This window comes from Panthera pardus, unplaced genomic scaffold (assembly GCF_024362965.1).
Source record: "Panthera pardus isolate Hobbes unplaced genomic scaffold, ASM2436296v1 HiC_scaffold_13, whole genome shotgun sequence".
NCBI lineage: Eukaryota > Metazoa > Chordata > Mammalia > Carnivora > Felidae > Panthera > Panthera pardus.
This window is the reverse complement of record NW_026526688.1, coordinates 54,639,169-54,651,375: the sequence shown is the minus strand read 5'-3', so window position 1 is coordinate 54,651,375 and position 12,207 is coordinate 54,639,169. Positions and strand designations below refer to the sequence as shown.

Sequence of the window (12,207 nt, the reverse complement as noted above, 5' to 3'; positions counted from 1 at the left end):
TGGTACCTCAGACCTCTAATGCCAAGGGAGAGACAAAACATGTAAACATATGAACAAAAAACAATATTTCCATTGGCTATATCTCATCAAATAAGACTTGATATATGACTATATTCTGTTTTATCTTGAATTGACATGAATGTGTACCTCTAGTTGATATATACATAATAGAATATATTTATATGTGTTTGGACCTGAATCAAAATGAGATCATCTATGGGAAAGTACTTTATGCTTTACAATACACTTAAAATGTAAGATTTATTATGTATAGATTTAGGTAGACCTAAGCAGCAAGCTGGTTCTTCAGCACGATTACATTGAATTATCCATTTAGAAATATCTTATCTGATTCTTCCCTGACATTTCCAAGCAATCATTTGATCATCTATAGTTTCCCATCCCAAATCCTTCCGTAAATGGAAAACTGTAAATCCTAAAATGTTTACCAGAGAATTTAAGATGACTGTCTCAAATCTTCTCTGGTTTTCACATACATGTGCTAGGCAATATTTCAAAAGGCATAACTATGTATAACTGCTGTATGAAAATGCATGCATACTTGCATGCACACATAGGCACGCACACACACACACACACACACACACACACACACACACACATTTAAAAGACAAAATTAGGTACAGGCTTTGTATAATGTCCAGTTTTTAGATCTTGCCAAAAAATGCATTGTTGTTTTAGGAAACAAAGATGTTTCACATTAACTTCTCCAAAAAGTGTTTTAACTTGCAATCATGTTTTAACGTATAAAATACAAATAAACTCAACTGCATGCTCTTTGAGGGTAGGGATTAGGCCTTTTGTGTCTTGCATAATTTTACCACAGAGCTTAGGATACTGCTAAGTCCAAAGTGGGTATTTAATAAACATTTACACTTATGAGTGGTTGGCTGAAAAATATGTTTCAGCTATATTCCAAAAATAGGATTCTGTGTTTGACTGAGAGGTATTGAGTTACCACTCATGATACTGAGATATATATATTTATAGTATGCACAACACTGGTCCAGAAAAATCTTGATAAATGGTCAAGTCATAAAACCAGCAAGAACCATCCAACCATCTACACCACGAACCAACTGGAATGATGGAGAATTACCTTCTCTTTCCGAAGAGACTTAGGTTACAAAGTGATACTGTTTATCCGGGTCATCCTTGTTTTACTTTACACATAGTGTGTAGGAATATTCACTTTTGTCTACTATGGCCAGACCGTGACTAGTGTATGATAATAACAAATCAATTACACCAGGGTCTGAAGTAACAAGACACTTTTGTCAAGTAGATCTTATGACTTTGGAATGTTCCAAATATCGAGCCATGAAATAATCCAGTAAATGCTCTAGTTAGACAAAAGTCAGCAGATTTTTCTAAAGTGACTCTTACGTACTTAGCATTTTGATAAAGACTCCTGAGAAGTTTCTGTCCCTAGGGATTTGCTCTTGTTGGGGAGGACAGAATAATATATATTTTTAAAAAGCCAACTAGATAACAAAACAATCATATGACCCAGTAATAAAATATATGCTACAGATTGTAAGTGATTGAGGAGTAAAGATAGTATGATCAGCTGTGTTCAGAGATGGGTTTATGAGGGGAGCAGATCTTGGGAAATGAGAATTTGGTTGGGGGATGGTAAAGACTTGAAAGTGGAGTGTGGCTCAGGCAAATGTGTAAATATCAAGTAATTGCATCTGAGGGTTAGCACTGCAGAGCGTTTCCTGGGTTCAACGCAAAGTCTGTCTCTGTGTTATCCAAATGGGCTTTATGAGATAAAGCTATATGAGATATACAGATTTTCTCATCTGTAAAATGAAGGAAGGAATAGTGTGTGTGTGTGTGCGCGCGCTCGCGTGCACGCGCAATTCAAATATAATCTTGTTTTCAGATACCATTTTATAATTTTATGGGTCCTGTATCTCTTATCTCTTTGAGAACTTTAATTAGGTATACCTTTTGTAATACTTTCTTCTTTCCCTTCCAATATATCTGTTTTCTCTCGGTTGCTTTTATCAGTTTGTGTTTGGTTATTCCTAGTACTTTCTTTTTCAGGTTAGAGACTTTCCTCAAATATTTGGTAATATTTGCCTGTGTTTAGAATGAAATACTTAAAGTTCATTTGTTTGATATTCAGTAAATATTTATTGAATGTCTACTATGTGTCAGGCATGGTGGTAGGTGCTTGAGATTCATCAGTGAAGAACTGATTGGGAATTCTGTGTGCTCAGGAGAAGAATAGAGAATGCCTGCCTCCCTAAATGTCAATATGTCATTTTTCCGGAATCAAGTAGTCTCTTCAAAGAAGAGCCTGTCTATCTTCTTCCTGGGGGAGGAATATTTGGTTGTTTCTATTCTAGAAGTGAGGCAGGAGACTGCAATTGACCGTGCCACTTTGCAATAAGCAGACTTTCATGTAATTCTAGCATGTATCTCCAACTCCTAAATATCTTCAGCTTAAATTTTCCAGACAGAAGACTTCCTGTTTCTTGCCTAAGAGCCGGTGGTTCCTGTCTGAATGTAGAAGAGGGAGGGAACTGAGGTATGACTGCTCTCTGTGTAGGCTTTCAAAACAATCTCCCAGGTCTCAGCCCTTCCCTGCACCCCTCACCCTTTCCAGTCCTTGAAACCTCCAAGTCCACAGCCCCGGGAAAAGGGGTCCTGAAAAGTTAATTCCATTACTTCTCATTGTAGGTATTTGGTGAGTAGCCTCCTTTGCTTTGCTTAAGTTAAAGACAGTGTTGAAATCTTTGCACGGATATTTTCTCTTTTTTATTTGTCCTTGTAGGCTCATTTATTTTTTTATTATTTTAATGGGTTTCAGGAGGAAAAGGGAGATGTACACATTTATTTAAGCCATGCTCTTCAACTAAAAGGTTTGTTTCTTGACTTTAGTAAACCATGGCTTTATGTGATTGTGCAATACTGCAGTAAACACTCCAGATTTGTTCCCTCCTTCTTGTATGCATGCGTTGCGTCACTGCTTCCGCACAATACTGGGTATGGCCGGGTGACTTGTTTGGCCCGTGGGCAATTGCAAATGAGAAGGTAAAGAGATATGAGACTCGCTTGGAACACTCTACCTTGTGAACAAGACTGAGCTAATCTGCTGCAGGATGACAGATCACATGGAAAGAGGTTTAGTCAGCACAGCTGTCCCCAGTGGAGGCCAATCCCGAGCCACCCAGCCTGACCCACCCAACTCACCACCCGATTGCAGATCCAGGAGTGAGCCCAAATGAATCCAGCTTTGCTGGGCAAGGTGAGCCCAGCTCAGCCTGCCAACTTGTAGAATCATTAGCTAATTTTGGGACCTTTTTGTGCAGCCAACAGTAATCAGTGTAACTATTATAAATTGCTAACATTTATTTTCTTAGCATTTACTACACATTAACAATATGTCAGGCACTGTTATAAGCGGTTGACCTATATTAGCTCATTTAACAAAAATCCAGTAAGGTTTATGTTATACCCAACTTAAATCTTTAAATATTTCAAATCTTGAGTATTTAAATATTTTAAATATTTAAATACATAAAATCTCCAGAGAACAAAAACTCAATTTCCGGTATTAAAAACACAAAAATTTAAATTTAGAAATCAGTGGAGGTTGAAAAGATAAAGAAAATTTCCTCAAAAGTAGAAAAGACAAAGAGAGGAAAATGTAAAACAGAAGAGAAAGGATAGAAGATATAAGGGACAGAAAATATAAGAGAGAAGATAAGGAAAGTAGCCTGACTTACAACAAATAGAAATTCCAGAAAGAGAAAATGGAGAATGAAAGAGACGAATATTTTCCAAAACTAAAGACAACCAGTTCCCAGGTTGGAAGATCTTACCAAGTGTTTTGTATGATGAATAAACGAAGAGTCAGACAAAGACACATCATTGTAACAGATAGGAATATCTAAGTAGAGGAAATAACAGCTTTCAGGGATAAAAATCAGGTATATAAAGAATGAGAAGTAGACTGTCATTACCCCTCTTACAGCAACACTATTTTTACCAGAAGGCAACTGAGAAATGCCTTCAATAATTCTGAGGAAAACATATTTTCAAAGTTGTATCAACCAAATTGTCAATCAATACAGAAGACCAAAAATGTTACTTCACATGCATTCTTTCTGAGGTTGTACTCCACCAAATGATGGAGTACTCAAAAAAAGAGGAAGACTTGGGGTGCCCGGGTGACTCAGTCGGTTAAGCATATGACAGTTAAGCGACCAACTTAGGCTCAGGTCATGGGCTCAGGTCATGATCTCATGGTTCATGGGTTCAAACCCCACATAGGGCTCTCTGCTGTCAGCATAGAGCCTGCTTCAGATCCTCTGTTCCCCTCTCTTTCTGCCCCTCCCCTGCTCATGCTCTCTCTCTTTCAAAAATACATAAATGTTAAAAAAAAAAAAAAAAAAGAAATAGGAAGACTTGAGTCTTCCTTCCAAAAAAAGAAAAAAAACAACAACAGGGGACTCAATTTGGGGGTGGGGTGGGGGGAAGGGCAGCAAAGAGAAGACAAGATGATAGTTGTCAGCGGCTTGGAGAACAACAGGAGACAATGGTTCCAGGAGGACCCTTTCCAGGGAAAGGAAGGATGTGGTATGATCATGTGATACAGCTTTTGGGGGAAATAAACACTATTTGTAGGAATGTGGAGAATTAAGGGAGCATTTGGGAGAAGAGACTAAGGAAAAGAACATAATCAATATACATGAAAATAAAAAGTTTATTGATTCAAGAAAAAATGAAAAATTGTACTCCCCAAAAGGAAATATAACCATAATACACTCCTTGCTTCTCCAACAAGCAATATTTATTTTTTAATGACTAAACTAGTGAAAATACTGATTACTGCTTTAAAAACGAAAAAAAATTAGGGGATGCCTGATTGACTCAGTCAGTTAAGCATTTGACTCTGGCTCAGGTCATGATCTCATGGTTCATGAATGCGAGCCCCACATCAGGCTCTGAGCTGACAGCTTGGAGCCTGGAGCCTGCTTCAGATTCTGTGTCTCCCGCTCTCTCTCTCTGCCCCTCTCCTGCTCACACTCTGTCTCTCTGTCAAAAATAAACATTAATTTTTTTTTAATTATGATTTATCATGTTGAGAGAATGAATGGGACAAAGAGATGGGGGGCGTGAAAGAGAGCTCAATTGTCACCTGCTATCACAGAATGTCAAATAGTGATATCTAAAGTATATATATATTAATAATAGAAGTATATTATTTAGAAATGTAAAGATAAATATAGAATAAATAGCTAAAAGCATTTTAAGTGATTACTTTTGGGGAGTAGAATCACATGTGAGGAAGTAGGTAGAGTAGAATGCTGCCTTCTCAATGTAGAACTTATTTTTTGACTATGTGCTTGTATGATTTTGATAAATATCAAAAGAAAATCGGAGGGAACCTGAGCACATATTTATCTTATTGTTAGTCGTATTTCCAAAGCTAGGTCTGGGCTGGGGCTTACCAGTCCCTACCTAGTGTGAACCAGGACTACAGCCACCACTGTTGGGTTCCAGGATTGGTTTGTTGTTGCCCTTGGTGATGGGTGTGAATGAGCATGTGCAGAGGTACCTGGAATAATGCTAACCCTTTATCACCAGTGAAGACTTTCTCCACGTCTGTGGCTGGTCCCTCACCCTGGTCCCTCCACTCAGGCCGGGAGGAGGGTGAACCCCTAGCACTGCACTTTCTCCCCAGCACAGCCTTACTTTGGGTTCATCCTGTCTCCCTCTTAGCCTTCTTGGTGGGAAACCGGCACAGGCTTACTATTCCTCAGTCATGGCATGGGACAAAAAAGAGAGAAGTAATGAATGTGAGAAAATACCTTCATTTGCCACTTCCCTTGAGATACAGTAAAACCTTGGGGTGCCTGGGTGGCTCAGTCGATTGTGCATCCGACTTGGTCTCAGGTCATGATCTCACGGTCCGTGAGTTTGAGCCCCGCATCAGGCTCTGTGCTGACAGCTCGGAGCCTGGAGCCTGCTTCAGATTCTGTGTCTTCCTCTCTCCCTGCCCCTCCCCACTCATGCTCTGTCTCTGTCTCTCTCTGGTAAAAATCAATAAACATTAAAACTTAAAAAAAATACAGTAAAACCTTGGTTTGTGAGCATAATTCATTCCAGAAGCATGCTTGTAACCACAGCACGCATATATGAAAGCAAATTTCAAGAACCACTGGTTCAGTTGTGATCATGCGATGTTCAGTATCATGTACTACTCGTATTGCAAGACATTGCTCGTTTATCAAGTTAAAATTTATTAGAAATGTTTGCTTATCTTTGCGGAACACTTGTAGAACAAGTTACTTGCCATTCAAGGTTTTACTGTACTTGAAGCAAATATTGCAGTGCCTATCTGAATATCCCTGAGGAGTCCATTTTGGCCTTGACTCCGATCTCACCCCTCTCTTCTAGAAGTGGAAGAGATGGAAGAAAGAGAGGAGAGCAAGTGGGCATGGAACACCTTGCAGAATTTAGTGTGCGTGATCATCATTTCCTATGTGCAAGGCCTTTGGCGATGTTCTATAGGAGAAATCAAGAATGAGAGACATTTTTTGTCCCCCAGAGGCCTGACAAATATCTTTCTAATTATAGGGCTACATACATTTCTTCAAGAATTGCAAATTTTCCTTTTAAACTTCAAACAACTCAGGAAGCCTGGGTGGTTTAGTCGGTTAATTGTCTGACTTTGGCTCAGGTCGTGATCTCACAGTTTGTGAGTTTGAGCCCCAAGATGGGTTCGGTGCTGACAGCTCAGAGCCTGGAGCTTGCCTTGGATTCTGTGTGTGTGTGTGTCTCTCTGCCCCTTCCCTGCTTGTGCTCTGTCTCTCTCTTTCCCAAAAATAAATAAACATCAAAAAAAAATTTTAAATTCAGATAACTCTGTGGCCCTTGGGTGGCTCAGTCTGGTAAGCATCGGACTCTTGATTTCAGCTCAGGTCATAATGTCACAGTTCATGGGATGGAGCCCCATGTCAGTGCAAGGCCTGCTTAGGATTCTCTCTCTCCCTCTCTCTTTGCAGCTCCCCAGCTCATGTGCATTGCACTCTCTCTCTCTTTCTCAAAAAAATTTTTTTTCAAAAAAACCAAAGATACACTGTACCTTATTAAACTATCACCAGCTACTACCATTTACTGCTGAGCTCTGTGGAAATGGGATCTAGAATAAGGATTTCTAGAGGGTAAATGAGAAGGATGAGAAAGGATGTTGAAAAGGAGGGTGAACAGATACAAGGATAATCTCAGTAATCTTGTAATCTCCTTATATTTCAAAGTGTCTGCAGTGAATAATGGTGCCTTCCTCACTCAAGGGAAGGCAAGTAAATTTCCCCTTGGCCTTTTATGGTCAAATTAAACAAATTAATTCTCCCTTATTGCTATTACTATTCAACCTTTTACTCATGAAGAAAAGCAAAGAGTTTACCCTTCTCTCATAATCCTAATACAGTGTATACCAATGACTAATATATGTTCATAACTGAAAGAACTACTTTTCCACCCTCTAGGGTTACATTTTTGCCTCCTTGCAGAGTATGTTGCTTCTTTCTGTCCATTGTGCAATAAAATCTTTGCTGAGCGACTACACTGTCCAAGGTACCCATTTCAGCAATATGTAAAACAGAGGCAAATATTTAAAATTTTTTTTAATGCTTATTTAATTTTTAGAGAGAGAGAGAGAGAGTGTGAGCAGGGGAGGGGCAGAGAGAGAGGGAGACACAGAATCCACAGCAGGCTCCAGGCTCTGGCCTGTCAGCACAGAGCTTGATGCAGGGCTCAAGCACACAAGTAGTGAGATCACGACCTGAACTGAATTCAGATGCTTAACTGACTGAGCTATTCAGGTGCCCCTAGAAACAAATATTTTAAAATGATGACAATAAACATGATGTTCTCCTGAAGAGAGGAGTTGGGGAAATGGGACATTAGAAAAGTACTTACCAATAGACTATGATAGAAATAGGGTAGAAATTATTATTTAAAAAAAATTTAAGTTTATTTACTTTGAGAGAGACAGAGACAACACAAGCAGGAGAGGGGCAGAGAGAGAGGGAGAGAGAGCATCCCAGGCAGGCTTCGTATGGCCAGTGCAGAGCCAAGTGCAGGGCCTGAACTCACGTAACTATGAGATCATGACCTGAGCCAAAATCAAGAGTCGGATGCTTAACCAACTGAGCCACCCAGGTGCCCCTGGGGTGGAAATTATTATAAGGCAGCAAATGAGAGGGACCACAAGCTAAACAAGCAATAAGGGTTTGGCAATTTTAAACCTATAGAACGTGGTAATTAAATCCTTTGTCCATGGAGTCAGAAAGAGCTAGATCCTGACTCTGCAACTTACTAGCTGTGCAACCCTCTTCCAAGTACCTCCAAGTGCCAAGTACCTCAAACAAGCTCCAAGTACCTCATCCTGAAGATAAATATCAACATATTACCTAATTTATTCAGTTATATTTGAGAGTTTGCCGTATGCTGGACTCTGGAATACAACGATGATTAAGATAGTCTCAGCCCCCATTAAACAGTAAGCAAGGAGTCAAAGCTACGGTAAGTATTCTCAAAGGGAGATATAAGAATGCACCAAACAACAATAAACCTAAAAGGAAAAGACTTCTGAGGAAGTGGCCTTTTAAAGGAGACCTGAAGTGGGTAAGAAGAGTTGCCCCAGTGAAGGGGCAGTCATGGCTTTAAGGAAGGAACAGAAGCAGAGACGGATGGGGGCGGGGCAGAAGAGGAGGCCAAGGATTTTGACAGGCAGTGAATTACAGAGGTCTGGAAAACCACCATAAGGAGGTTAGACTCTGATCTGAGCATGATTACAATCTACTGAAAGATTTTAAGTATCCTTCATTTAAAGAAGTGTTCCAAGGAGTATACGAGAAATTGCATGTAATGTTTGCCAACTAACTTCCTTCCTCCCTCCTTTCTTTCCTCAATTCCTCCCTTCCTCGTTTCTGTCCTTTCTTTTTTTTTTCTTTTTATTTCATTTCTTGTTTTCAAATCAAAGGCCGTTTCTGCTTCATTGAAAGTGGTACTAAGTTACATCTCACTCATTATATAAGGAGGAATGTGTTTAGAAATTTAAAGTTATCGAGTAGCCTAATTCTGATTCCTTCTGTGGATACTAAGTAGGCCATATAGCTGCATTTCCCAGACAAGTGCCCCTATGACCCACACTTTCTTTCAATTCTGATGGGAATATGTTTAAAACGTATTTTAAGAAAAATATGTATTTTTTATTTCAAGTTTTTACTTAAATTCTAGTTAGTTACCATATATGGTAAAAATTGGCTTCAGGTGTAGAATTTAGTGATTCATCCCTGTGCTCATCACAGTAAGTGTCCTCCTTAAAGTTAAGAGTCTTTTATGGTTTTCTTCCCTCTATTGCCCCCCACTTCCCCTATGTTCATCTGTTTTGCTTAAATTCCACATATGAGTGAAGTCATATGATATTTGTCTTTCTCTGACTTATTTCATTTAACGTAATACTCTAAGCTCCATCCACATCATTGCAAATGGCACGATTTCATTCTTTTTGATGGCAGAGTAGTACTCCATCATTATGGAGTACACACTCCATGTGTATTTATACCACATCTTTCTCCAGTCATCAGTCAATGGACATTTGGGATCTTTCCATAATTTGACTATTGGTGATAATGCTGCTGTAAACATCAGGGTGAATGTACCCTTTGAATCAGTATTTTTGTATCCTAGTAGTGCAATTGCTGGATCATAGCATAGTTCTATTTTTAACTTTTTGAGGAACCCCCACACTATTTTCCACAGTAGCTACAGCAATTGCATTCCCAAAAACAGTGTAAGAGGATTCCCCTTTTTCTGCATCCTCACCAACATCTGTTGTTTCCTGTGTTGCTAATTTTAGCCATTCTGACAGGTGTGAGATGCTATCTCATCATAGTTTTGATTTGTATTTCCCTGATGAGGAGGGATGTTGAGCATCTTTTCATGTGTCTGTTAGCCATCTTGATGTCTTCTTTGGAAAAGTGTCTGTTCATGTCTTCTGCCCATTTCTTAACTGGGTTATTTATTTTCTGGATGTTTAGTTTTATAATCTCTTTACAGATTTTGGATACTACCCCTTTATCAGATATGTCATTTGCAAATGTCTTCTCCAATTCCATAGGTTGTCTTTTAGTTTTGTTGATTGTTTGACAAACATGTATTTCTAAAGTAATATATAAGATGGCTCCCTACTTCCACCCACCTTTGCAACAGTATTTATTCTCCTCTGAAAAACAGGGATACTTTGGTGAAAAAATTTTACAAGCTCTCATGGTTTAAGCTCTTAATAAGTGGCAAAGTTATTAATATTCAAAAAAAAAGACAGAGAAAAGATTGAGAAAAGGCTTGAGTTCCAGGGGAGATTGAATTAGGTTTTTCAGGGAGGGTGGGATAGATGAATGGAGAGAAGAAAAATGTATTCTAAGCAGAGGACATGGTGAAAAACAAATGCACAGAGCTGGAGGGGTAACAGTGGACTGATCTGGATAGGACAGGTTAGGGGCTGAAATGGGTGGAAAATATAGTGAATCCAGAGAGAAAGGTCAAATTATGTTACAGAGTGATAAATCAATCCAGGGTGGAAAAAAAAGTATGATTTTGATTCAACAACCTTCTTCATTTGCTAAGGTACAAAATAAATGAGATTATGAGATTTTGAGTATGAGAACATAGCCTCAGAGATAAGGTAAAATCACTAAGTAATATAAATACATGTCCCCTCATATACACTGATAAAGAAAAGAATTTATTAATGCAGATGAATGCTACTGTATGCTGAATGCTTCCGTTCAACCAAATAGAGAAAAGGAAACTGGGGTAAGATCCCTTCAAATGAAAATGCATGACTGTCACAGGAAGGGAGAGAGTACATTTAGTAATTAGTATACTATGTTGTATTACATTGTATAGTGCATTAATTCATATCATATACACAGTTGATAAGCTTTGAAATTTTTTTTTTTTCATTTACAAAGTATTAAGTCGGCCTAAAAAAAACCTCATAAAGTCATAAAACTGAAAGAATGGTACTAGGTAAAAATTCAAAACTTTTTAACAAATCTGTTAAAAAGGAGTACAAAAGCCAGTACAAAGGAAGTTCAGTGTTAGAGTGTCATTTGTCCACTTTTATTCTGGTCTTAACTCTGAAATCAACCATGTTAATTTTTCTTTTCTTTTTTTTAAAAAATTGTTTTAAATTTTTATCTTTGAGAGAGAGAGACAGAGTGAGAGTGGGGGAGGGGGACTGAGAGAAGGAGACACAGAATCGGAAGTAGGCTCCAGGCTCTGAGCTGTCAGCACAGAGCCTGGCACGGGGCTCGAAATCACAAACCATGAGATCATGACCTGAGCTGAAGTCGGACACCCAACCGACTGTGCCACTCAGGCACCCCAACCATGTTAATTTTCTAAACCAATAGAAGAATTTTGTTGTAACTATATAAGTTGTCGGATGAAATGTTTCCCACATCACTGCTAAAATGCTAGAAAAAGAGTAATGGTATCATAATAATTTGTAACTGTCTTTGCTTATATACATTCTGATTTAGATCTTCCCCTACTTTTGATGAATGTGCTGAATTTCTGCATGTGAAATTTCAGGAAAAAGCGTTTGTCTTAGTTTATACATCTTTGGGGGGGAGTCAAAATAAAGACAACAGAGTTATTTTTAGGAGGTTTTCCTACACTTTTATTGCCTTTTAATAAAAGAGATCCTTGGGTTTTGAGGAGGAGATGATAAATAGTAGGGAGTGTGAAATTTAAAAGAACATATATCTTGGCTATAAATTCCATAGTATGGATAGAATCCCCTTTGTTTAGATCTCTTAATTTTTCTCTGGACAGTGTATAGCCCATTTAAGAATTATTCACATGTCTAAGCAATATTCACACAGTAAAATTAAGGTTTGGTGAAATAGGGGATAAAGACCTGAGAATCTTCCAGAATACAAAGAGGAAATATAATCAAATAAATAGGACTTAAAAATCACCCCAAGCTTTACAAACAACCACTCATATTCACACTGAGACAGCACACAAAATGATGAGCACAACCATCCTGGTGACGTTTTGTAATTTCAAAACGAAAACCATTCTACAAGCCTTTTGAAAGAGAGAATATATGCCTACAAAGAAACAAGAGTCTGACTTCATTAGATTTGA

General features: G+C 38.4%; 1 pseudogene; it reads left to right on the top strand.

Moving 5' to 3' along the window:
• The window catches only part of LOC109262157 (FACT complex subunit SSRP1-like), a 118,591-nt pseudogene that overhangs the window by 53,722 nt on the left and 52,662 nt on the right, over positions 1–12,207 (top strand).